A 26714-nucleotide genomic window follows, 5' to 3' on the forward strand; every position below is an offset into this window, starting at 1 on the left:
TTGAAGTATCATTGCAGATTATGAGGTTTCTGGAATGTAAGATGGCTAAAGTGTGGGTGGAACCCTAGGACTGGAGGAATGTTTGGGGCACGAGGGTTCAGGGAGCAACTTCTTTGTACCTGTTACAGTTTGCCAAGAGAGTTCTTTATCCTTAAAGAGAAAATGAGGCCAGTCGTGATGAGCGTGTAGAATGCTCTTTAATGTGTCTTGAATTGCTTTTGATTTCTTGATTGTATTTGTAGAAGGATGTTCAAAATGGTTCAGCAAAAGAGCCATAAGTGTGGGTGGAGAAGAGCCCTTTTTAGAGTCGACTTCAACTGACACCAAGTCATCTCTCTGCCTTACAGAGTTAACCGTTGATTGTGTTTCACTTACACTTAAAATGGGTGCTATTTTAAGTGGGTAGGCCCAGATGAAGCGAATATTTTTCCCTTGTTCTTCTCAGAATACTTTGGGTAATTTTTCCTCTGACATGCTTTAGTATAATCTGTGGAAATAAAAACAAACCATTTTTAAAAGTCCCTATCAGTGACCTGGTGTTTGTGAGTTTTCTGTTTGTTAACCAATCCAACTGGCAGCCTGGAAGCCTTAATGGTAAAGATTGAAGCTACAGTTGTTATTTTTTGTGGCTTCTATGGCTGTTAGGCAATGGATAAGAGGTCATTAAATCCTAGTCTGAAATACATTTTATGTTTTTAAGCAGTTCTTGAAAGTACATGAATGAGAAGCCTTTGAAGACCAGATTGTATGTCCCTATCTGTATCTGGGTTCAAGTGACTTGCTTGCCCACTCTCCAAGTTGTGTTAAACCCATTCACTCTGCTTTGTACAGTGCATGCAGTGGTGTTTGGGGTGAACTATTGTTACAAGAATCTCAAAGTTTTAATTGCACTCCCACCCCAACCGGCAGTGGGTGGTGGATACAGTCTATTCCCAATCTTTATAGGAAGATTTATGCCCCAGAAACCAAGAATTGATCTTCGTGTATGTACAGCACAATTAGAGACCAGAGGCACCTTAAAGACCGACAAGATTTTCAGAGTATAAGATTTTGAAAGTCAAAGCTTCCGTTGTCAGATCTGACAGAGGGATAACGTCTGTTATATGATGAAGGGAGCTTTAACTCTTGAAAGCTTATGCCCTGAAAGTCTTCTTGGCCTTTAAGGTGCCGCTGAAATGGAATCTTTCTGTGCTACTGCAGACCAACATGGCTACCCACCTACCCACTAGAGAGATGGTCCCCAAATCAAACATTGCCTCTGCTGTGGGTTCAGTAGGTGGCCTTAGCTCTCAGCCATGCCATCTATGATAAAGTTATAATACTGACTTGCTTACAGGGATATTGTAAAGATTGTAGAGGTTATGTATGAAGCTCTGTATAAGTATGATTATCTAGCCCCTTGCATTCTGAATCTTCTTCCTATATATGTCAGAGTTTAATAAACCATATAATCCAAGCCACAGAACAAAACAGGGCACACCAAACACATGCTTTCAGAGTAAATGGTTCGAGTAAGTGAGCCAAACCACGTGCTTGTAGAAGAAGGAAAAAGAACAAATGTATCTCTCGCAAACAATTGAGCATCATAACTTGTGTAAACAGCTTAGTGGATTGGGGTGAAAGTCCTTTACATGTTGCCTCTTTCTCTTCTTGGGCATCCTGCACTCATCTTGTCATACCAGTGGATCACTGATGAGTTAAAAAAAGAGAGGTATACAAGTAATATTCCTGTGCACATGAGGGACAAGGTACTTCGAAGGTAACATATACTGAAGGGAGCAAAGTCACAAATCAAAGAGAAAACTCATAGAAAAAAGAGAGAAGGGAGAAAAATGCAAAGAAGTATTTCTGGGGATTTATATTTCTACTAACAGCATGTACTGGGAAAGTCACAGGGGCTTAGGAGCAAGGTTAACTAAAATAAAACCACCTGAATACAGCAGAATGAAGAAACTGGGTTCTTGGGAGAGCCAAGTAGAGCCTGAAAATCCTTAAGCATATAGATGACTGGACAGCTGCTTAACCAGAAGCAAAACTGAAAGTTAGAAAACTTCCCAGCTTTTTGCAAAGAGTCCCAGCTCATTGGATGCTGTCAACAGCAGTGCTGAATGTTGAGTTGATATTTGGAATCTCCAGCAAAAAACATACAGAAAAGATAGTCAAGGAGGGTCTTCTTCCCAGACTCTTTGCTAACAAGAGTTTTGTATCTCAGGCTTCCTAAGTCTTGGAAGCCCATCCAGAGCTTATTAGGAGAGCACCACAATCTGCTTTTGCTCTCTCTAAGCGGAGCCCCAGTTTCCATTAATACCATTATTGCAGCACAGAGCACTGGAAGAACTAGATTCACAAATGGAACACGAGGTTGTGATGCAACACCAGGAGCACTTTCATCTTTCAGAAAGTTTTGGCGAACTGAATGGAGCACTTGGCATAGTGTTGATAGTTAACCTCAAAACCCATAAAATGGCATTGCTATGGGTGGATCCAAATAGGATTATTTTTCCCCCTTTCTGTACAACTAATGGCATCCGTTTTATCCTTCAGCAGAAAGGAAATGACACTAATCAGGACGTAGACATACTAGAATGAATGGCAAGGCATTGGTTTGCTTCACTGAATCATTCTCCAGTGGTCCTAGGAGTGGGGCAGTCCTTACTTTTGGGATAGAGCTCCTCCTTTCTGAAGGCAGGGTCAGTCAGCTGATTTTGATCCTGGAGGGGAGAGGCTTGTCCCTGGAATCACCAGTCTTCCTGGCCCTGCCATCTGAGCAGGAGGTCTTCAGCAATTCTCTGCAGAGTGCAGCAATCCTGATGAAGAAGAAATGGCCAGAGATGAGCCAGGCGTGGTGATGCGCGCCTGTAATCCCAGTACTCAGGGAGGCTGAGGCCAAAGGCAGCGCAGAGCTCACAGGGGAAAGGAAAGGCCCTACCACCTACCCTACCCCCATTTCGCTTGGAGCGACGGCGAGCATTAGAGCCAGAGGTTCCTAGGTTCTACGGCCACAACCGCAAAACTCCACCGGTTCCCCACCTTCGGGTTGGGAGGAACCCCCTCTGAGGTGGCTAGAGGGTGCGGTGTTTGAGTCTGCGGTAGCCTGTTGTAGAGACCGATATTATCGGGAACTCCCTCAGGGTTGGAAGGAGCAACATCCAGCAGCAGCAGAGGACCTGCTGCAACCCCGGCAGCCCCAACTGAACCATGGTAAGACTGATCCTGTAGTTAACGGGGGCAGCGAAAGGAAGGAGGGAGGAGAAAAGAGTAGCAGAAGCCTCAGAGCCAGCCCGCCCTAAATAAAAAGGAGCCCTCCTTTATTTCTCTTTCCTTTCAGCCGGGGTGTGAGGTGCACTTTCACTTTCACTTTTCCTTTTGGCGGGAAAATTGCTGATGGCAGAATGTCAGCAAAGGCAGGCTTAGCTGCCTCACAGGCCTCAAAGTCCACACGCCTGTGGCCTAGACTTTTCAAACTCCCAGGCCTCAGCCCCTTCTAGGCCTCTCAACAGGCCAATGAAGGAGAAATGCCCAAGGGCCCGGATGGCAGACTGTCAGCAAAGGCAGGCCTAGCCGCCTCCCAAGCCTCGAAGAGAATAAGTTTGTGGCCTAGACTTTCCAAACTCCCAGGCCTCAGCCCCTTCTAGGCCTCTCAACAGGCCAATGAAGGAGAAATGCCCAAGGGCCTGGATGGCAGACTGTCAGCAAAGGCAGGCCTAGCTGCCTCCCAGGTCTCGAAGAGAATAAGCTTGTGGCCTAGACTTTCCAAACTCCCAGGCCTCAGCCCCTTCTAGGCCTCTCAACAGGCCAATGAAACAGAAATGCCCAAGGGCCTGGATGGCAGAATGTCAGCAAAGGCAGGCCTAGCTGCCTCACAGGCCTCAAAGAGCGTAAGCCTGCAGCCTAGACTTTCCAAACTCCCAGGCCTCAACCCCTTCTAGGCCTCTCAACAGACCAATGAAAGAAAAATGCCTAAGGGCCTGGATGGCAGAATATCAGCAAAGGCAGGCCTAGTTGCCTCCCAGGCCTCAAAGAGCGTAAGCCTGCGGCCTAGAATTTCCAAACTTCCAGGCCTCAGCCCCTTCTAGGCCTTTTAACAGGCCAGTGAAAGAGAAAAAGCCCAAGGGCCTGGACCTGTCACACAAGAATGCCTGGAAAATTTTTTGCTAGTAGTATGTCAGCAAAGGCAGGCCTCTCCTCTTTCCAGGTCTCAGAGAGTGCAAGCCTGCAGCGTAACATGCCCAGCTCCCAGGCCTCGGCCTACTCTCAGGCCTCTCAAGAGACTAGTGAAAGGGAGGTGATGAGGATCCTGGAATCTTCTCCCTTAAGGACTAAGGGGTTGGAGAGAATCCTCCCTAGAATCAGGAATAACCCCATCAGGGATTCCCTTCCAGTAGTCTCTCACACTTGTAGAAGTCAAAGAGGGAAAGTCTGGCGAAACTAACTACTCTTACTTCCTTTTCCCCCTAAGTCTTATACATTAGTTCCTGGGGTTACTGAGAGGATCAAGCTGCCATTGGTGGATGATCTGGTAACCAGCCTGCCATCTAATCCTGTGCTGCCCATTGACAAGGACGGACTACCTAGAATTCCAGCATCAAGTGGTTTGAACTGGCTATGCACAGAAAATTGCAAGTCTCCAATACATCCTTCAGAGCATTGGTGACAGCTCCACTCCTTCCTAGAGTCACATTCTCTTGGGTCTCAGATCTGGATTCAGTGAGCAGTAAACTCCTTTAAAGAGCCAAAGAGCAAAACTAAGAAAATAGCCCCGGCAATATGCTATGCTGTGGTCAACAAGAACCATGGTTTTTCAGGTAACCAGGCACAACACTTAGCTTAGAAATTAGAATGTGGACCATTCGCCCCAAAGCCAAAGTAACCGCGGTTCCTTTCAAAGATATCAACCTGTCTGTAGAAATTCTGAATAAAGGAAAGCAGATCAGACATCGAGAGGAGGGTAGTACCTTCTCCCTCAACAAATCCGGTAAGAATACTAAAGGACCAAAGAAGGGAACTCATTGTGTCTACACCAAGGCAGCAGGTGCAGTGGTGTTTGGGGGATGCTTACAATGCTTGGCAAACCCTTGGCAGCCAATAATAAAAAACAGGCTGGTGTTGGATACTGTGACCAGTGGAATTCAATTCTGTGCCACCTGGTCCCTTTTCCTCTAGATCTAAAGGAATTTGGTCAAATAACATAGGCGCCTAGGAACAAGAAGGTAGGAATGGAAAGGCTAAAATTTGTCTTAACTGCCATTCAGAAGAGAGATTGTCTGGCTTCCATCGATCTCTCAGAGGCACTTCCAACATTGGGCCCTTTCCTTTGAGCTGAAAATGTCACCTAGGTTGTTGATCAGAATCCTAGTAGCACTGATAGCATTGCTAAGCCACAGAGAGTGGCTCCTTTCCCATATCCAAATGACATCTTGACCTGTGCACTTCAGAGATGCCTGTTGCCATACCATTATTATTTTATTATTATTTATTATATTTATATCCTGCCCTCCCTGCAAGCGGGCTCATGGGGCGTTAGATCACAAGAGGTCCAAGATAGTTGACTTGCCAGAGATCCTCAAACAGGAAAACAACAGTGGCTGTACCTCATTCAGTCCCATGAGGGTATCCTATTCAGGGAACCAGAAAGAACAGTGATGACCATGGACACATCTTTGGGGATGGGGATCTCACACCCAAGGAAGAATGGCATAGGGCATCTGACTGAAGGACAAATGATCAGCAGGGTAAACCTTTTAGAACTCAGAGCCATCAGACACGGTGTGGTGGAATCTCAGAATCTTCCCACAGGTCACTATATGTTTATACAGAGGACAACTCCGAGACAGACTGGCTAAGTCAGAGAGTAATGAACCAAGCAGAATGGATGCTATCCAGAGAGATTCCCCAACTGGTCTACCACAGTTTTTGACAAGGCGCAAGAAGAAGAAACCCTCAAACCATAGGGATAGATGATGTGAGCAGCAAGCTGCCTTCACACGTTCTGTATGTCTTCCACAGTACAGCTATTGCACAGAGCTGTTCAGAAGATCACACAGTAAAGTGCAGAAGTGATGCTAATAGCTATCGAGCGACATTTTTCTTTATAGACTGAGGTATATATTATGCACAAAAAGAATGTAAATCTGTTCAGATATACATTCCCTTTGTTGCACAGGTTGTCTTGTTTAGATTTAATATTTTAAAAGTGTACATTCGTGGATCCTGGTTTGAATGGGACAGGTAATATGAGATAACACATGGTCCTTGTAGCGCTTCAAAGAAGAAATCCAGTTTCTTTATTTCCTCAAATATAGGAGCACTAAAACCTTGTTCATTCCATTGGGGAATTTAAACAAAAAAAGTTCAAGAAATGTGGGTTTATTGATCTGAAAAAAATTCCCCTTACTAGTTTTATCCCAGCATCTAAAGGGATGTTAAAACCTCCCCGCAGTGAGTTGCTAAAGTTGTCAACACTGAGCCTCAAGTGCCCTGCCTTTCTCTTCAAGCAGAAAGAGAAACTGAAAACTACTTTTCTATGAAGAGGTTTGTCATATGGCTGCATTTCTAGCTCATGCTTGTTGATCACCTTGTTCCATGAAGGCCTCTCTGCATACCAGGGAAGATCCTAAAATGTTCATATTTTTAGCTTGTGGAAGTTGAACGGATTCCAGTGTAAGATGTCTTTGTCCGGCTCCATATTTTTCATCTTGTTCTACGGGTACTTGGCTGTAGGTCATTTTAACGTTCAGTCTGAGTAAAAGTATGAATCATCCTGGATTTCATATCTAGCAGAAGGTTGCATAAAGGTTCGCAAGCAGGATAAGTTGTGAAAGCCTGCCCGAGACCCTGAAGAGTCACTAGCTACCACTTAGAATAAATCATATTGAGCGAGGTGGATGTTCTACTAAGACCAGTTACCTTATAGATGCTCTAGTGACAATCAGAAGTAGTAAGGGAAGAAAGCTTTCTTTGTTGGCAGGAGAGTGGAGTTGCCAAGAGAGAGCCTTGTGATGCAAAGGCTGTGATTCACTAAATCTTTGCTCAGGACTAAATTCCATGTAAATCAATGGGACTTGCTTCCAGTAAACAAGCACAGAATCAGACTGCACTACAGTCTTTTGGAGGGGGTCAGCATTGTATAGAAGCCTGATGGTGATGATAATATTAATTATTATTAATATAATAATATTAAAATATAAAATGTATATAGTAATAATATGTGCTTATATATCACTCTTCTAAACACATTATTGCCGCACTCAGAGCAGTGAACAAAATCAGTGTTGTTGTTATTATAACCACAATCCAGCTGGGGAGCTGGGGCTGAGAGGAGTGGTTTACCGAAAGCCACCGACTGAGTTCATAGCAGAAGCGGGATTCAGATGAGCAGAATGCAGCTTTTGCAGCCTAACGACTACACAAAATGACCAAATTCTTCCATCTTTACATGGACATGCAGATTTTATGTTCTTCAGAGCAGAGGGTAGTAAATAAGATATCTTGAATATTACTCCTTTGAATAAACCTCAGTTAAAAGAGTTTCCTAATTTGTAGAGCACATGAAGGAAACATCCCTGCCTGTCATTTTATTGAATCATATATATATTCTTCTTTTCCAAAGCTGGCTCAAGCTGATCTAAGTAACCTCCCACAAACTGCAATGGAACAAATGGGTCTAAAGTCTGGATGTTTCAGTTGGGCATATCAGTTGAATGTGCAATATTCTCCTGAAGGTTGGTTGTACCTTTTGGTGGTAAGACTGTAGAGCATGTAACTGAACTCAGAGTGATCTTCCATTGAATGGTACCCAACGGACAGCGGCATTGGCTTTGTTGCATGATCTAGACCATTCGGTTATCTTACACTTGGGTAGAGTTTGATGTGCTCAGTGGTGCAGGTTTCTGGGGAGAAACTCTTAATCTGCTGAAGAGTCCCAATTTTGATAGTCTGTTATTTAGTAAAATGCTAGTTCAGTGGTACATTGTGCTTCTCAGATTTCTTATGTTATTAAGAAGTGGACCATATGAATGATAATCATTACTCGTGACGAACTTTTAACATGCACAGATACAGGTGGTGTTCGTGGCAGGAGCTTGGTTTCATGTCTATTCCAAGAAGGTGCCTTAAGATGGTACTGTGGCTCAAAGATGGTACTGTGGCTCTGCAATAGAGGGCAAGGATGCAGACAGTTCCATGTTCTGTCACTGGCATCTTCAGTTAAAGGACATCAAGTAGCAGGTGTTGTGGAAGGGCCTTTCTCTGCCAGAATCTTCCAAGAGCGACTGCCAGTCAAAAGAGACAATATTGTATTATACTTATATCCTGCCTTTCTTTCATCATTGTACTCTGAGGTGTACAGAAGGTTCCAAGGAGAGCTATCCTCCAAGCACTGACCAGATCCATTAAGGTTACTCCGTCATGTGCCTTCAGATCATCCCCTGGGACAATACTGTGCTAGGTGGACTAATGATTTAGGGCAGCTTTAGTAGCACCAGAGAAGGGCCATGGTATAGTACACTCTTTGTATGCAGATAGGTCCTGGATTCAGTCTCTGGCATCTCAGGTTGAAGGTATTAGGAAAGAGCTTTCTCTGCTTGAGACCCCGAAGAACGGCTGCCAGTCAGATACAGACAATACTCAATGGATCAACACTCTAACTTTGTATAAGGTAACTTCATATACCCAGAGGGGTGTATCAGTTGTTTCAGTTGATATGCCATTACCAGTGGGTTTATAGACTGTGAGCTTTCTTTAAGAATAATTACAGGTTGCCCTTCAGCGCTTGACTTACTGCAAAGCCAAACTCGCTCAAGAAGCATTCTGGTTTACCTTTTGATATATCCATGCTCCTCTTTTTTGTTCTGGCAAGCATTTCTTGAACAGTACTAATGTATTGGCTTGGCTGCCGAGGGCGTTTACGTGCTTTTCTGCTTAACGTTGTCCACTGGAAACTGCTCCCAAACTAGTATAAGGTACAAAACTTTGCCCCGACTGACTTAAACTCATCCCCAAAGATGGTCCCAGTTTGTCAACGGAATATATCTTCTGAATGTGACAGGTTTGAATAGGCTTGCTGCATTATGTGTGCATTTTAATAATAATAATAATTCTTCCCATGAAGGCTTTACAGCTTCATACTGACAGTGGTCAGATGTAGTTTTTCATTATATAACCTTTTTAAAAACAAGCAAATAAACCCATACTTAAAAGTTGGTAGGACTTTCTTTTTTGTTTCCAAGGAAACAAGCCCGAAATGCTTGCGCTAGATGCAGATACACTTAGCAGACATTGCTTCATGCGTATATAGTCCCAATATTGTATTTAATAGGTTTAGCAGGAGAAAGCAAAGAGAGTTGGCGGTCTTTGTTTGCAGACATCTCCCATCTTACGGCTTCGTGAAAATTTAGAGCGGCAAATCATATCTGCTGCCTGCAAGAGACTATGCATGCCCAGTCCTGTATTTGGAAGCAGATGAACCTGCTTAATATCTTGAGAGAAAAGGTGTCACAGGGCCTAATGACTGCTTCGGAGCCCTTAAATGTGTGAGTGGGATAAAACAGCACCTCTCTTAAATAGCATAATCAGCCAGATGCATGGCACATTTTAAAAACAACGCTTGGCAAAATTTCTAATGGCACAATTCAAAGCTCAGTAGAACTTATGTGCCTAGTATTGCAGACTTTCGCAAGAATCAGCTGTGTAGTAGAGCCACTTTTGAGAGGGATGAGCAAACTTTAGGATGTCTGTGAGGAAAAAGACAAAACAGCTGCCCATTGTTGAACTGACTTTTCCCCTTTGATTTGGCTTTAGAGGACTAAATGGAAAGAGTCAAGGTAGATACTGCCCAGGGTGATAGGAAAAAAAATAGCATTGGAGATACCTTAGCACTAGAAAATATTGTTGGCATCTGAAAAATGGCATAGTTTTAACAAGCGTACGTCAATGTTTAAATTGAGCGTGGATAAGAAAAAGATTTGTTCTTTTGGCTTATCTGCCAGTTTCTCCAAAGCTGCTTTGGCTTGCATCCTCAAAATCTGGTTTTTTTAAAACTGAAATGTTTTGATGCTTAATAGGAAATGCTATAGCTTAACTAAATATATAGGAGTAAGGGGAAATTTGCCAAGGTCAATATTCAGTGGGTGTGTTTAAATGCCCAAGGAACTTCAATTAAAATATAGATTTGAGCAAAAGTAAAAGGTTGTGTTGGCTAATGGCTCTGTTTGTTACTCTTCATGTACGTGGTTCTGTTGAACTTAGAGAGCCGTTTACATTGCAAATATGTTCAAGAGCTATGTTTTTATTGCAAGCAGTTTTCTGTGTGCATGCATCTTTCTTTTTTTGACAGTGGCAATGTCTTGATGGCTTTCAGCATTCTGAGAAGTGCAAGGAATACAAATTAGAAATGAATACAAATTAGAAATGAATACAAATTAGAAATGAAGCAATACTGTATTAGAACCTCCCCCTCTCCTTTGTAATGAAGCGATGTAGAAAATAAATGTAGGTAATATGGGACTGGATTTTCCTAAACCCTTGTCCTCCCTCCTTTATTGTATATTGTAATTGTGTGTGTTTTCTAATAACTAATTGATTTGGAATGAATATCCAAACAACATGCGTGTTTCCATGTTTAGGACTAATATGGGGAGATGTATAAGCTTTAAATACCTTTTTATCAGTTGGAAACTTCTTTGCAAGTGTGTTCTTTAGTGACAGTGAGAAAGGTGGACTATAAATAACGTAAATAAATAAAATTGAGAATGGCTTAGGGTGTAAATGTTTGTCTGTTGATATATAACTTTTTGCACTCATTTTACCGGAAGCACATACACTTCTTTGCTTTCTTTCCTTCACAAGGATCCATATTGATGAAGCTGTGGATGAAACAGGCAAGGTTGGCTGCATCCCTGTTCTTTGAGCTAATGGCACTTCCTTATGCTTACGTTTCATTAAAGCTCTGAAATGGCTGAAGATAAGCTACTGAGCATGCTCCGTTGTGGAAATTGCACCCATAGAGGGAGATGGGATTGTGAATGAATGAGTTTAGAGGCCTCGAAGGCGATTGCAGCTTTCTCCAGACAGAACCAGAGGTAGGGTGATCTGGCACTTTCATTTTCTTGCCAAGGGGGCTTTAGGAGGCACTTTTTTTGCCATAGGACTAAAAGCTTCTTGAAGAGCTAGAATCAATTTCTGAAAGCAGCAAAGTAAGCAGTTGACATGAAAAGGTTTGAGATTGTTTCCTGCTGATATGCATGGAGGGCCAGAAGGCAAAGATGTCCTATAAACCAGCACAGAGCAGTTATCTGTCTGAAGTTTTTGTCTGTAGACTAGAAGAATAAGAACCAAGGTGAGAGGAAGGGCAGTGAGCCATGGCTTGCAATATGTTTGCTTGGGCCTTCCTTCTAATAGGCAGCCAAAGGCACAAGTTCCACATCAAGTTTGCTTTCGGTTATGCAAATAAAGGAATGCAATCGTAACAACGTTCTTTTATTCTACAATTTATTCTATAATAACAAATATCTAATGTCTAAAATGGTGCCCTGCAAAATGAAAAGCCTTTATAGCTATGTAAGACTTGGAACAATATATCAATAGCTGTTTGTGAATGCATGAACATGTGTGTATGTGCCAAAGGGATGGCATTTGGTTGATGCTCTGTTTCGTTCTGAGTGACGTACAGATGTATTGGAAAAGGCAGCAATGGCATATAAGGCCTTGGTGATGTCATGGCTGGGTTTGCAAAACTCACAAGATTATTGCCTTTTTTTTTTGCTAGAGCAGATTATAATGATTCTTGTTTTGGCATTTGGATTAGGAGGAACCAGCACAGTTCCTGAGTTGGTATTCTTGACATTGGGTAAATATGAGGGTGGAAACTTTTACTCTAAAGTGTGCTTATTGGGGTTAGTTTGCTTTATTCTTTGGGTTTTTGATTTCTAATTGCCAGTTGCTTGTGTAGGGATCATCTTAACATGCTTTCCAGTTTACCATACTGCTAGCATGCTGCATTTGCTATGGCTGGATGTAAAAATCTTTGACTCTGTACAACACCAATCAAGTTTCACATCACATTTAAGAAGAGGATCTTTTGGACATAGACTGGTATTGGTAGAGCTGCCAGCTTTATTTCTGGAAGGGCTCTTGTATTTTTCATAGGAAAAATTCATGAACAGTACGTCGCCTTGGCATGAAGATGTAAAAATGAGAAGAAAAAAACTTCACCTACCAAATTTTTGTCTGCTGTGTAGGTTGCTGGAGGCACAGAAGTTTTGCTGGGAAAAAGATGAGCATTCTTAAGTATCTGAGTTGTGAATGCTGACATAAACAGGTTTTGGATTCATTTGCCATTCTGACATAGCTTGCAGTATGTAGTTATTCAATTCTGTGGAGTGGGTGAAGCAGTTTGCTTCCCAGATTATTCTACCAAAGAAGCGTGGTGGTGGTAGCAGTTTTAAGGACAGAGATTTAATTCTGAAGCAATCCCCCGTCTCATATATTTATAACCGTTTATTGGTGAGCAATTTCACCTGTTATTTGATATGCATTTGGCATTATGAGAACAGCCAGATGTGAGGACATCTGGATTCGGAAACTGGACCTAATGCAGGTGATCAGATATATAGTTTGTGTTAAGATTGATTCTTTACTGGTGTCATCATCTGTTTAAAAAAAAGTAAGTTCTCTTCCAATACGTTGTCTCATCTTTTATGCCTTTGTGAAGAGATGTCTTCACTCATCGTGCTTCATGCTAAACTCGCATGAAACCATTTTGCTGTTTTTGTTTGAAAAGTAAGGTGGATTTTACAGGCCCACTGCCACCTCCTGGTATATAGTGAAAAGCTTTTTGCTTTAGAAAGAAAAGTTGCAGATCCCACTCTTGGTGTTTTCTCCTCCTCACTCAATAAGGATATTTATATGAAAACTGGGTGCCTGCTTTTGTGGCTTCACCTATCACTTTTTTTGCCTGGCAGATGGTAATAATAGCCATGCAGAGACTACAGAATTGCCTATTAAACCTACTGCTTCCGTCGCAAGTGCTGGTTGACGATTGGGTATTACAAATAAAAGCCGGTTGGACAGATGAGTCTTCAAAACCAAAATCACATTCTCCTGCAAATAGGACAAAGGATTAGGAATCAGATGGAAAGGCAAGTGGGAGAGAGACACCTAGAGTACGAGAGAGTTGGAAGCAGAAATTGCTTCTCATGTGATCTCTGCTTTTGCAGAGAGACAACAGAAATACAAGTGCATAGAGGGTAGCCATTTTGACTGCCTCCTTCAGTGGCACAGTAAAGAACAGAGCCAACATGGCTATGTGCTTATCTTGAGCGCTGTCTCTGGTTCTTTCTATGTGATTCCTCCTCCCATACGGTAGAGAAATGTTTTCCCTTGGCTGAACAAAACACTTTATGTTGATTTAAAGCCATAACTTTGAAACATGTTCATGAAGTTAAGAATGTACACGGTTTACATGAGTATACAGTCTCCATTCTTGTCAGGCAAAAATTTTATTTGTACAACTGGAACTCTAATGCAATGAAGCTTTAATGATAATACATTTTTTCATATTTTTCAAAACTTTTTCTGATTTGACAAGCTGCCGTGTGTTTATAAATATACAAGAATTTGTATAGAGTAGTTGGATGTTTAACATGGATTTTTCTTTCCAGGGGTTCTCTATGCTAGAGGAGAGATTAATAAGGGAGTTTTCTTAAAAGAGAGAAACCCGTTTAGCTAAATGGGGGGGAAAGCATGCATATTTGTATCTTTGCTTGTGTCTCTTCTCCTTTAGAAAGTTGACATTTTTGACTGGCTGAAAACATCAGCTACTTTGTAGAGTTTTTACTTAACCTATAAAATAGCTAGTATATTTGTATATCCAGGATTACTGTTCACCAAATCCCTTTCAGACTATTTTCCAATATGATCTTTAACCTGTCAAGTTCCTAGGCCTCTTCTTGTCAATTAGGTGGCAAGAGATGATGGCCGTCAGTATCTTTGCATGATGGTTATCCATCCCCCCCCCTCCCCAGCACTGAGAAAGGAAAGAGAGGTTTTTGCGGTATGGCTGAGTAGCTTTTAATAATGTAAAAGTAAGACATGAGAGAGATCAATGATTTTCCTCTTGGAAGTTGTGCCATTTCTTTCAGACTCTTTATGCTGTCCTTAATATAATTTCTGTAAAGACTTAAAAGCAGCTTCATTTCTAAGGAAGAAATAAGGTCTGCAAATGAGAAATGGTTGAATTTGCCAGGGGGGGGGTGTGTGTTCTGAGGCAGTCCTATCCCTTCTTCTTTTATACCCAGAATGAAATAAGCTACGAAAAACAATCTGTTATAGTGTAAATTAAGCAATAATCGCCTTAGGGTTTGTCAAAAGGAGTTGTTTTTGTTCTTTCCAAAATGTGAGATCTTAAAAGAATTTCAGGCACCATGTTAGAGGAAGCCAGCAGTTCTGAGGGATCTTGATGGCTGACTTGACCTCTTTGCAGAACACAGTTGAGCATGGAAGCAAAAACGCTTTCCTTGAAGAGAAGCATACATTAGAAGGTAGCTGAGTGTAGAAGATAGTAAGGGACAATTGGATTAACACAAGACCTGAGAATCAAATATGCTGTTCTTAAAGTTGGGAGCTAGTGGTGGTTGCATGTATTATTTAATTAAATCAGTGCTGGAACTAAGAAAGCTTCATCTTGGCCATCTTCAGAGAAGGCTTTGATCCTCCCCCCCCCCCCCTTGGGAAAGAATGAGAATAGATTCAGTTTTCACAAAAGTTGAGGCTTCTTAAATCACTTTCTCTCCTGCAACGTCAATATCTTTCCCCCTCCCTTCTTCACAGTCACTGTGTGTGCATATGAGATGCTTGTTGTAATGTCTTGCAGGCTGAGTTTGTGCCTATGAAATGGCTGCCGTTTCTGCAACGGGGAGAGAGGAGGTTGAAAGGAAATGGTGTCCTTTCTGAGAAGGCTCACTGTGATTCAAGGGCCTGTAGAGGGAGCCATGCCCTGTATGGCCGGAGACAGGACTGTTGTTCTTGTAGACCAAGAAGGAAACAACCTCTCCTGTGCTATAAACAGCCTTTGTCCTGGTCATTGAATAGTAATGGGAAAGCATTTGCTGATGTTGAGACACAGTTAAACTCAGGGGGCTAAGGGGGCAAAGAAGCTCCAACTTCTAGGTACTGTAACAGATTTTTTTCTGCAGGCTTCCACTGAAGGAGAAAATTTTCTTTTTGGTGTATGTAATGGTTTGGGTTTAAGATATTAGGTGTTGAATGGCAGTTCCAGGGACTGAAGGCATGACTTAATATTTCCAGGGCTTCTCCAGAGCAAATAATGGCTTTTGAGCTTGGAATTGCCAAAAGAGTTGTGGAAACCGTGATGAAACGAAGGCTTGTTTCATACAATTGGAAAGATGAGGTGGCAGAGACCTAAGGTGGTAGAGCAGACTGTACCACTACACTGGCTATAGGTAGAGGATGATTGAAAAGTCATAATTTGATATTCTTCCCTACCTGCTGATAGAAAACAAGCACATCAAGCAAGGAGAGGAAGGGTCTTTCTTCCAGCTGTGCTAGTTTTCTGTTTGTATGGAGGTTTTTTTTTAAGAAGAAAGGACACTTGGTCATGTCTAAAGAAGGGAGCTCTGACTCTCGAAAGCTTATACTCTGAAAATCTTGTTGTTCTCTAAGGTCCCACTGGACTCGAGTCCTGCTGTTCTCAGTTAAAATCCACAGTTTGCAATCTGAAGTGGTGCAGTCCGTTCTGTCATCTCTGGTTTCTGTGACTTCATTGCTGCGACATTCTCCTGCATATGTTAATAAGGCCTGAATCTGCAGTTCTAAGTATTCTGGATAAGAAGGCAGTTCTTTTGAATGTCTGGGGTGGGTGGGATTAGGATTAGACTGCAAGGTGGCTAACCATTTTTCCTGTTAAAATGTCACACTTGTATTTAAGAGGCAGATTGCTTTGGGTTTCCTTGGGTTTCCAGCTTTAAACCTTATCGATGCCAAAACTTTTCCAAATCAAGGTTTGTCTAGGGTGAAAAATAAGTATTTTCTTGTGTGTTTAACCTTGGGCATGCCGTTGCTGGAATCAAGAGCTTTTGTACAGTTGGGGATTTTAAAAATACTCTTTGATTTAGAATATGGGTTTGTGACACAGGGTTAGTATTTCTTTGTTAATCTAATGTTATATGACATTGCAAAACTGTATTTGAAAGATGCCTAAGTTAGAACCATGGTAGTTATTATAATGTGAAAGGGTTGGATCTGTTGGGGGTTTTTTTTGGAGTGTTTAAACAGAAGACTCTTACTCCTTGGAGGGGCTGAACTAAATAAGAGGAAAACCCTCTTTAAACCAAGCAAAACTGTACAGCCATTTCAACAGAACCTTCCTTTGGGCGAGCTGCTCTAAGCTGTCTCCTTAGGTTTCCTTTTGAATTTTGTCCCCTCTGACCTGCCCTTTTAGCTGTTCAGAGGAAATGGTTAACGTCAGTGTTTCCCAACCTCTTTCCACGGAGGAACCCCTAAATGAATTTTTGACATCCTAATGAACCCATGACATCCCATGAACCCATGAAAATATTTACAGGCCAGAAAAAGTTGATGGCAGAGAGCACAGTAGTCAGCTTACATAACCTTAATAACCATGGGATTGAGGGATATTTGGGATCTTTCATGGTATTTCAAAAATTGCATTTATTTATTCCATGATTTCTCATGGACCCCTGATGATGTTCCAGGGAACACTAGGAAAAACTGGGTTAAGTGATTGAAAGACAGTGGTACGACTTTTTTTTTCTAACCATCCTTTCCCATGTAAACTATCAAGTTTCTTAGCTATGATGATTTAAAACATCTTCTTGTGGTACGGCACATTCCAGGACCTTGGTAGGAGCTAATGGAAGGTCCCTAAGCTAGGAGTTAGGGTGTTGTGATCAAGATAAATGCCACAGTTCCTACATCTCAGTAGATTTTAACCCCTTTGGGGCAGAAATCCTTTTTTCTTCCCATATAAATCAGTTATTTGGTTTACAATTTCTTGCATTCAATTCTTAAAACAGTTGCTCCAACTCTTCTTGATCAGTGTGCTTTCTATATTAAGAAAGTAGTGGATTTATTCTGCACAAAACTTACTTCTGTTTCCCTCTTGTCTAACTCTTCCCTCTTATTTGGGGGAACGCAAGAAACAGAGGAAATCATTGTACTTGCTTCACTATACATATGAGGCTGCTCTTATTTAAAATCAATAATGCTTCCTTTAACCTTAATAGACAGTTTTCTTATGGGATACTTGGATAAATGGAAATGGAGGCAATCTGCCAATAATTTACAAACTGAAAATTTCTTATTTTGAACTTTTCTTCCAGCTGGTTAGTTGCATCTGGGAGGGGAGGGGGCTTGGTCGGCATCCTGTTGTTCAGTGCAGATCAATATAGGCTCCTGCTTTAGCATCACTCATGTTCCCCACCCATCCCTGTTAAAAACTGTCATCATTGCATATGTTTTTCAAGCCTTGCCACTGAAGGAAGTAAAAAAGAATTCTTTCCTGTTGGGCAAAATGTAGCTTTCCAATTCAGTGTAGTGGATCTGGAAACTCACTTTGAGATGAGTTCTTCTATATCGCTTGTCTTGGAATCTTTAATTCTAAGAGGCACCATTTTGCCTTTGCAAGCACTTGAAGGCCGCTGACACTATGTAGTGTTCTTCCAAACACTTTTCCCCCTTTCCTTTCAGGCAAGTGATCTTTCTGAGGCTTGGCATCATGTCAGAATGTGGACCGATGATCTTGATTAACCACATATTGTAACTAGAGAGAGGCAGTGTCAGTGCTTGTGTTGCTTGAAATAACAGGCTCTCCAATGACAGGGAAGCCCTGGAGCTTGCAGGTTGCTTCTGAAATGGCTGCTGCTTGCACACTGAAATGGTCTCCACTGAGCATGCTCAGTCTGTAGAGGGAGCTTTCTATCACATGAGCAGAAACTGTATCACTTGCTCATGACGATCTGGGACTTGGAACTCTTTGAGCCTCTAAAAGAAGTCAATAGCTGCTGTTGCAGGTACAGTAGCTCCTAACTCCCACCTTCCCTTGTGACATAAGTTGCAGATTCCTTCCTTATTGTGATTGAGAGCATGTTTTCAGATAGTAAAGGAAGAAATTTTGGAAAGACAGTTAAAGATCATTATGGCTGAACTTGAGGATTTTAGTTATTGCCTGTACGAGAAACCAAGAGTACAGCAGAAAGATGCATCTTGAATATTGATTCAGAACATTTAAAGGTGTCTGGGGCTCACTTTGAAGGAAGATTAAAGGATTATCATGGTCAGCTGTAGCCTTCTTGACTCTCTCGTGGTTGCCCCCCAAGACAGTTTAGTTCAGTAGAACATTGTTCACAGCTCTAAGCTTTCAGCAAAGCAGAGATGACAGTTTTAGAAAGCTGAAATTCTGCAGTGTCAGCAATTTCAAGTTCACCTGCTTTCAATTTAATGTGTATTTTTGGGAACTACGGAAGGGGGTTAAACTGGTATTTGCATCTTTTTTCCCCTAATGTGTCATTTCCTATTTGCCTCCAAAATCTCTTATTTTTTGTTTTGCACAATGGAGAGAAGATTCTAGGTGGCTGAGATGAGGGAAAACGGCCTGTAGATCTGCTTCATTTTTGCCTGGATAAAAGTGTTCTCAAAAACCTTGGGTTGTGTGAAGAAATCTTACTGTTGTATATTGGAGAGAATGTGAGGTTGGCATGTGTGTATGTTAATCACAAGATAGTTTTATTCTGGCAGTTCATCTTTATGGCAAGAGTCTCGGGCTAGAAAGCTGTAGATAATGTTGACTTAAAGGGAGGGATTCATGTTCTAGGCCTCGTTTCAAAGGCATGAGTTATATTTAAACATCACAGGCCCCAGTTAGTTGTAACAACTGAATGCTTGATGGTCCAACATACTGGGGGTTTTGTTGGTTGGTACCAAACCAGAATTTTGGGCTCATATTGTTTGTTTGTTTTTGTAAAAAAATCAGCTTGTTGAACATCACTGACTGACTTGGCCACCTGGCTAGAGAAAAGGCAACATAGGGAAGATGTTAATCCTCTTGAGAAGTAGAGAGGAGGCAAGAAACAAACTGAAATTTGTTACTTATGTTTCGTTGATTATCCAGAGTTACTTGCACAAACTGTAGTTTAAAAATACCACAGGTTCATTATTATGTCATTAATAAGTAAGATAATTCATAATCATTCTTCTTTCCTCTTGATTATAGAGGGATATTGAAAAATTAATCTTTTTGTGAGGATAGTCTTTCCTTCTAGCGTTAAGGCAGCTATATATATTTTAAAATTTTTACTGTTCTGATGAAGTGGCAAGTGCAATCCTAAGAAAAATTATTGCAGTCTAAGCTCATTGAAATCAATGGGCTTAGACTGGAGTAACTATTTAGGATTTGCAGTGTTAAGAGAACCAGAAAAAAAACTAACAATATAGAAATTTTCTTTTCCAGTTGTATGGGATGTATATAGTTAGGAAAAAGGAAATGTATACATTATTCTTTCCTTTCTTAGTTTGCTTTAGAGAATTTATTTTATTTATTTATTGGTGTCATTTATAGTTCACCTTTCTTGCTGAGACTCAAGGCAAATTACATAGTGTGAGATTAGTCGATATCAAAGACATTTCAATAAACAATGCAATAAAGTATATAAATGAGAATTTACAAAGACATAAAACGTGAAAATAATTTTTCCACGTGGATGAAATTATGGATAAGCTTCACATTAAAAATTTTGGTGGGGCTGCCGTGGGCCTGATAAAATGGCCGGATTTATCCCATGAGCTAACAGCTTCCCTTTATATAATGTACACAGGATTCTACCCATTATCCTTAATTTGGCTTGATAGGGGCTGATTATCCCTAGACTTAGTTTATTTTCTCCACTTATCCTCAACTTTGCTGATACCCTGTTTTGCATCATGTATTTTGTCACATTGCGAAGAACCCCATGAGTTCTGAGGAGCGCTTGAACATAAAGGTCTTCTGCACATAGTTACCCTGCTGAAAATATTTTGCTCCTCCTTGCTAGCCTCTTTCTCTTTTTAGTTCTTCTTTCTCTTCTTCTATACTTCGTCGTCGTTATTAAAACAACAGTTCAATGCAAAAGTTGACCCAACAGAAGTAGCAATTGAATAATAAAAGAAAAATTAACAATTACCTCCCAAGTAATAACTTATGAAAAAGATTAATCCAATAAGAATCATGAATGTTTTATGCAGAGGAAAATGGAAAAAGAAGTAATCAACAATAAGTTTATAATATTCTTGTTAGTAAAATATAATTCATAGACCCCAATAAACCTCAGACAAAAAGGACTTTGTAATCCATGAATGACTTGAAGGTCCCATAAATCCCTCTGGTTTACACTTGTATAACACTGCCTCCCTAAGCAAATTTACAGCTTTCAAAGTTCTTTGGGCTTAAAACGTAACTGTGTTAGGGTGGTACTGCTAAACTACTAATTTCTGACTCAATTTTTCCATCAAAATATATTTCAGATTCTATCTTCCCACTAAGCTTCAGAAAGGATATGATTAGTATGCTCTTTACTGTCTTTCTGCTCCTTCTGGCGTTCAAGAACTTTCAACTCAGCTGGGTTAACTTTGGCCTGAATGTGCAATGCCATCCTTCTATTCTTATTTTTTGCTATCAATGCATGAAGCATAGTTCTGTTTACCTTAGAATGTATTTGGGAGAGAGAGAGGCTGGCTGATGTGTCCATTTGTATTAATCAATATTATCTGTGTATGGGGCGGGGTTTGATGGGCCTCATGAGCTTGCAGATTTTTGGTACAGTTCAGAGGCAGAAGATTAGACCTCTCTCTCATGGTTTGGATTGACCCCTTCCATTCCTTTCTTGTACTTTGATCCCAACAACTCTAAACCTATATGGTGGGATCAATTGAAAAAATTACTGTTCCATATTGCCATGCTACATTATTCCATAGTTCCATGTTACATTATTGTGTACTGGTTTCTTAAGGCTGTGCCATACCAAAGTTTTTCAGTCCAGAGTTTGAAAACCAGTGGGTTCAAGAGAAGCTAGAGGGCTGGTAAATGACTCATCATGAGCCATTGTTTTTACCTAGTTTCCCAGAAGTAGCTTTTAAAATAACTGTACCAGGAGGAAATCCTACCAAATTTGCTGTTCCATAGACATCTTTGTTCAGAAGATATGAACACGTGCCAAAGTTCAGAAAGATGGTACATGTGGAAGCATCTGTCCCCCAATTTGTTAAGCAGCACAGTATCAGGATTATAGAATTGTAGCGTATTGGCAGTTGTAATGGCTCTGCCGCTGAGGTGAAGCTCCTTCCACTCCTCCCTGCAAATTAGACGGTCCAGACAAGAGCCTTGTGCTTTCCTGCTGCCTTTTGATGGCCTTTTGAACATGCTTTATACACGAGTCTCCAGATGTCTTCTAAGACGAGGATTCCAGGACTTACTAAGTTTGGAGACACCATCCTTCCATTTCACTCCTACCAAAGTATTTAAAGTTCTTCTTCTTTATTATGCCAAATTAAGCATAGTCTCTCCACTGGCCTAGATTATTATATGTCAGGTGGCAACTTTTTAAAGAAATAACACCCACTAGTTTCTTGGTGCAAGAAATGTTCAGAACATTTCTGGAGACGTCGCCACTGCCTGGAAGTTTGTGTTGGCCTTGGGTGTCAGAGTGGGTTTTTTACGTGCTGCCGCTTCTTAAATAAGCTTTACATTCTGCTGGATCATACCAAAAGTTAATCTAGTCCAGCATCCTGTTTCCTATAGTGGCCACCTAGATGGTTATGGGAAACCAACCAACAAGTGGGGCATGAAGGCAACAGCTTTTCTCCTGTTGTCCTGTTCCTCTCATGCTCCCCCATTGAATGGTGTTCAGTGACACTCTGTCTTTTATTACTGATTGATGGATGGATTGATTCCATTTATAGCGCACCCTCCTCGCGAACGGGCTCAGGGCGGGTTACAATAAAATGCTCAATAGGCATTAAAACATAAATACAGTCAAAAACCAAAAGTATCGTAAATACAAGCATTTCGGATGGCGGCCCTCCCTCCAACTTCTCAACCATCATATAAAACAGAAGTTCCCTTTAGCTATCATGACCAATAGCCGACATCCATCAAGTGGCCCATTTCCCTCTTAAAGACTTCTGGGCAACACTGCATCGCATGGCAGCGAATTCCATGATGTTTGCATGGCTCCAGAGACCAGCCCACAGATTCGGGAGCTGTTGCAAGCACATCTGGAGGAAGTCTGAAAGACTGTTTTGGATTCTTCAAAGATGTCCTGTTAAAGGAATCTTGAAATTGAATTCTCCTCCCTTTTTAAATTAAAGTCTTGAATCTTATAAGACCTGAGCTGCTTCTCTAACCACCGGCAGCAGCACTGAGCTGCAAACATGCAGCAGGAAGTTGCATGACATCAGAATCATGTGGCATGGAGGAACTAGAGCCTCTGAACCTGCCTAGGCTAAAAAAGAGCTCCTTTCCACCTCCGAGCGACTATGTCCTGCTGTCCTGCTCAGCATATGTGCATAGGGAGGCAGGAGGCATAGTGCTCTTGCTCGCTAGTAGCAATTTTACTAACCAATAAAAACAGCTTCACAGGGACTTGCAACCTGCAGGTGATCCATCCATTGAGGGTTCTCTTCCATGTGCTGTTTTAGTGGTTTGGCAATTTTTTCTCTCCGTGAGTTCTGCTTTGCACATATTGGGTAAGGAACTTGCATCTCTTTCTCCTGTCTTTCTGCTTGAGGTGTGAGCTTTGGGACCTGTGTGATATAGAACTGATTGCTGTGCTGCCTTGAAATGCTCATGTGGAAGGGATAGGAGATTCAGAGCACCTAACGCTGACCACTAGCCTTAATCACCCTAAATGGGGAGAGGTTGGGGGCTCAGCAGTGGTTTACATATAGAAGGTGCTAGGTTCAATCTCTGGCACCTCCAGTTAAAGGGCTTCAGTTAACAGGAGTTGAGACAGTCTCTTCTGTGCCTGAGATGCTGGAGAGCTGGCAGTCAATGTGCACCGTGCTGAGCCAGTGGTCTGAGCCAAGCTACAAGTGACGCATGACACGAGGAGGACACATGTCAGTTTCCCGAAAGGAAGTGTAGGGGTCCCCATCAGTGAATCTCTCAATTCGTGTGCCCTATATTGCTCCATCAATTCCCAGTTTGTTGTGGGGGTCTTCAGGGGGCATCTTTGCCAGGAGCTGAGCTGGTGGTGACAGGGGTGATGGTGCAGGGGAGCTCACTTTCTGCCAGCCCAAGGGATCCCCGGCAGTTGGCTCCGCTCCAAGCCCTCTTGTGTCATTTCGCCACTGGCTGGCAAAGCTGCCAGCAGCCGGGACTGTAGGGAGCGCTCCACCAGTGGCAGCAGCGAAGCTTCCAGCCCACCGCAGCCCGCCCGGCCTTTGTGGGCTCCAAAGCAGGCGCAGGGCGAGCGAGACGCAGGGACGATGCTGGAAGCCAGTATTGTAGGGAGCGCTCCACTGGCAGCCGCGACAAAGCTTCCTGAGCCGTGCTGCAGCTTGCTCGCCCCATACCTACTTCGCCCCCCCCCCCCACAGCCTGCCTGGCCTTTGTGGGCTCTGAAGCAGGCGCAAGGCACAGGGATGATGAGGCGGTGGCAGACAGGGCCCACAAAGGCTGGGCAGACTGCGGCGGGGGCGGAGCAGGCATGGGGCGGGCGAACTGTGGCACGGCTCAGAAAGTTTTGCTGCTGCCGCCAGCGGAGCACTCCCTACAGTCCCAGCTGCTGCCAGATTTTCCAGTCGGCAGCGAAACAGTGTAAGGGGGCTTGGAGTGGGAGCAACTGTTGGGGATCCCTTGGGCTGGCAGAAGGTGAGCTCCCTGCACCCCCACCCCCACCGCCACCAGCTCAGCTCCTGGCAAAGATGTCCCTTGAAGACCCCCTCAACAAACTGGGAATTGATGGAGCAGCATAAGGCACTTCCCGTCAAACCTTCTGAGAAACTGACACGTGTCCTCCTCGTGTCAGGCGTCACTTCTAGCTTGGCTCTCAGTATCAGGCAGCTTTCTCTATTCCTAAAGGACATTCGCAGTATAAACCAGTGCAATTGTGTGTGCGCTTTTAAAAATACTTGCACTCAACATACTTCTGGAAATTTCTTGCTGTAGCATTTCCCACTTTTTCCTGTTGTAAGCAGTTCTTTTGATCTCTAAATTGATTTGCAGGAAGGAGGAGGAAAGTAAGAAGAAGGGTTCATAGGAAAACCATTCCCTAAAATGCTGCTTGCCCGATTTTGTTTTCTCAAGGGGGACAGAATCCATTGTTTGTTTGTTTGTTTGTTTCTTCAGGAGGTGTTAGATCTGGTAGGAGAGGAATAGAAGCATCCAAGCTGGCTATCTTGTAGGGCTTGCCATAGAATTCATGTGCCAAATTGGAAATGCCCTCCAAGTCTTTGCAGAAGGGTTGTGATTCACATTTGAAGAAGCAAGCTGTATGTGCTGGGATGAAACAAATCAATTTATTCAAGGGGGAAAGCTTCGCCAGCCCCCCTCTTCTCCCCCACTGGAAGGCATCAGTAGGGTGGTATTATTAGCAGCAGCCACAAAAAGAAATGCCACCTGGATAGCTGAACTTCTCCTTTCAAGAGGAGAACTGCAGCTCATGCTTCCTAATGGACTGAATTTTTAAAGAATATAGGTTTGCACCAAAAAATGCATGCTCCCTGCTCTTGTCTTCCTTAAAAAAAAAACAAAAAAACCCACCCAAGGTTTTTTTTATTTCCAGACAGAGCCTTGGATTCTCTTCCTGTTAGTGAGCAAAGAGCTGTGTCCTGAACAGGGCTGTGAAATGAACGGAAAGTCTTGTCGTGTTGCAAATACCAGCTTCTATTTTACTGTCAAAAAATGGCAGGTCGTTGTGTGTCTGTAAACAATGCAGTTATGAAATGGCAGTGCACGACTGAGCCGAGCATGCTCAGAAGCAGCCTGTAGGGGGAGGAGATCCGAGTGAGATGATCTAATTCAGAGCAGTTTTGGGGATGGAAGGAAAAGGCCAGGCTCCATCCCCATGACAGAGCAGAAACAAGACTTCTGGGGCAAGGCCTGTAGGCTTTTGTCGGAGAGCTTTAGAGGACCTGCTGCCCTTATAGGATCTGGGCTGCTGGCTGTGTTGTCTTGGTTTTTTTTAAGCTTTCCCCCAAAGGATCAAAGCTTTGTTTCTTGGCAATGGGTAGGCCCTTAAGAGCTGTTTCTTTCTCTGTCTGTTTTTTGTCCTCATGCTACTAATCCCTCCCTCTTTCTTTAATCCACTGGCCGTGTTGCATTTTGAACTGGAAGATGGTCTGATACTTGGGTGACACTTTTTGCACACCACCATCAGAAACACATCTGGGGGGGTGGGGGGGGGAGAGGATGAGGGCCATTTTATGTCTGTCTGTCTTTTTTACCATCCCAACCCTGATCTGAAGCTTGTATTGCGAGCGATGGTTCTGGTTATTCGGGATGAAGAGGGTTTTCTGATTTATAAAAGCACAAACTGGAAAAGCGAAGACAAAAAATGTATATTCTTGGGAACTTTCATGAGCTAAATGACATGACTTGACTGACCTCAGTTCTCCATAACATGTTATTCTTGTTACTCTTGTAGGTCTTCTAGGGGTGTGACGTTTCCAAAATGGACATTTTCCTGCCATCAAGAGAGTGCAGCCTGTGCTGTGCGTGATGCTAGTTTGCCAGGCAGGCCTTCTGATCCTAAGCATGTTTACACATAAGTAAGTCCCATTTGTTTCACTGAGACTTGCTTCCAGGTAAGTGTGCTTAGGATAGCAGCCTTAGACTCTGGATTCCCTTCCCCTATGGCTGTCTCCCCCCACACCCTGGGTTATCAGAAAAAAAAAGATGGTAGTTCTGAACAAGGCATCTATGAAAGATGATCTTCTGATTGCTGTGTACTTGGGTATGGGATTTTTTAAAAAAATAAACAGTTAACCGGCGTCTGGCCATTATTGTACTTTGATATCATTCCTTCCTTTTTGGGAGGATCGCTGTATATCTGCGATAGACAAGAAATGGAAAGAAAGGAGCAAGTGTCGTTCGCAGGAGAGGATGGTTGCTTTGATGAACCATCCTGAAGCGCTTGCTAAACTTTGAGCAAAAAATTCTCATCTAAGAACAAGCAGAGCGAAGCTTTGGCCGTAGCTAGCTCAGTGTCTACAGGCCTGCAAGGAAACAGCCTGATCTTGAGCACAGCCTGGCAAAATGGTAACCTCCTTTTGCATGAGTATTTCAGCCGCCCTTAGTGTGGAATGCTGTTGGGGCTCAGCACTCCAAATGCTGATCAAAACCCCTTCTCTGAAACTGATTTTAATAATTACTTGGTTGATATTGGTGGTAGAAATGCATTGCTCCCTTGGTTTTCTTTCTTTCTTTCTTCCCCCTTCCATGCCAGTCTTACAGAGGTGATATTTTTACATTTTCGATCGGGGCATAGAGGGTGCCGTTTTGTTTGATTATTCAGCTGCTGAAGTTGCATCATTTTATTAAGGGCTTGCCTACCAGTCTTGGCTCCGGTACATATTGCAAGCTTTGGCTGTCTTTACACGGTAAGTGAACAATTGCTTTGACAATGAAGCAGGTCCTTGGAGAGTTTGCATGCTATTAAGATGCGGGTGGATGAGGAAACATGGCATTGAGCCTGAGTAAGGTAGCA

General features: G+C 42.4%; 1 protein-coding gene across 5 annotated transcripts in view; it reads left to right on the forward strand.

The window, feature by feature from the left end:
- EHMT1 (euchromatic histone lysine methyltransferase 1) overlaps nt 1-26714 on the forward strand; it is a 148390-nt gene that overhangs the window by 35120 nt on the left and 86556 nt on the right. Inside the window, exon 1 of one of the 5 annotated variants that reach the window (XM_054997510.1) lies at nt 26676-26703. The exons of the other annotated variants lie outside the window; for them this stretch is intronic. The gene's annotated coding sequence lies outside the window, so the exon portion shown is untranslated. Of the gene's footprint in view, nt 1-26675; nt 26704-26714 lie in introns of those variants that run through there. 5 annotated transcript variants of the gene reach the window in all.

Source organism: Eublepharis macularius, chromosome 14 (genome assembly GCF_028583425.1).
Source record: "Eublepharis macularius isolate TG4126 chromosome 14, MPM_Emac_v1.0, whole genome shotgun sequence".
Classification (NCBI taxonomy): domain Eukaryota; kingdom Metazoa; phylum Chordata; class Lepidosauria; order Squamata; family Eublepharidae; genus Eublepharis; species Eublepharis macularius.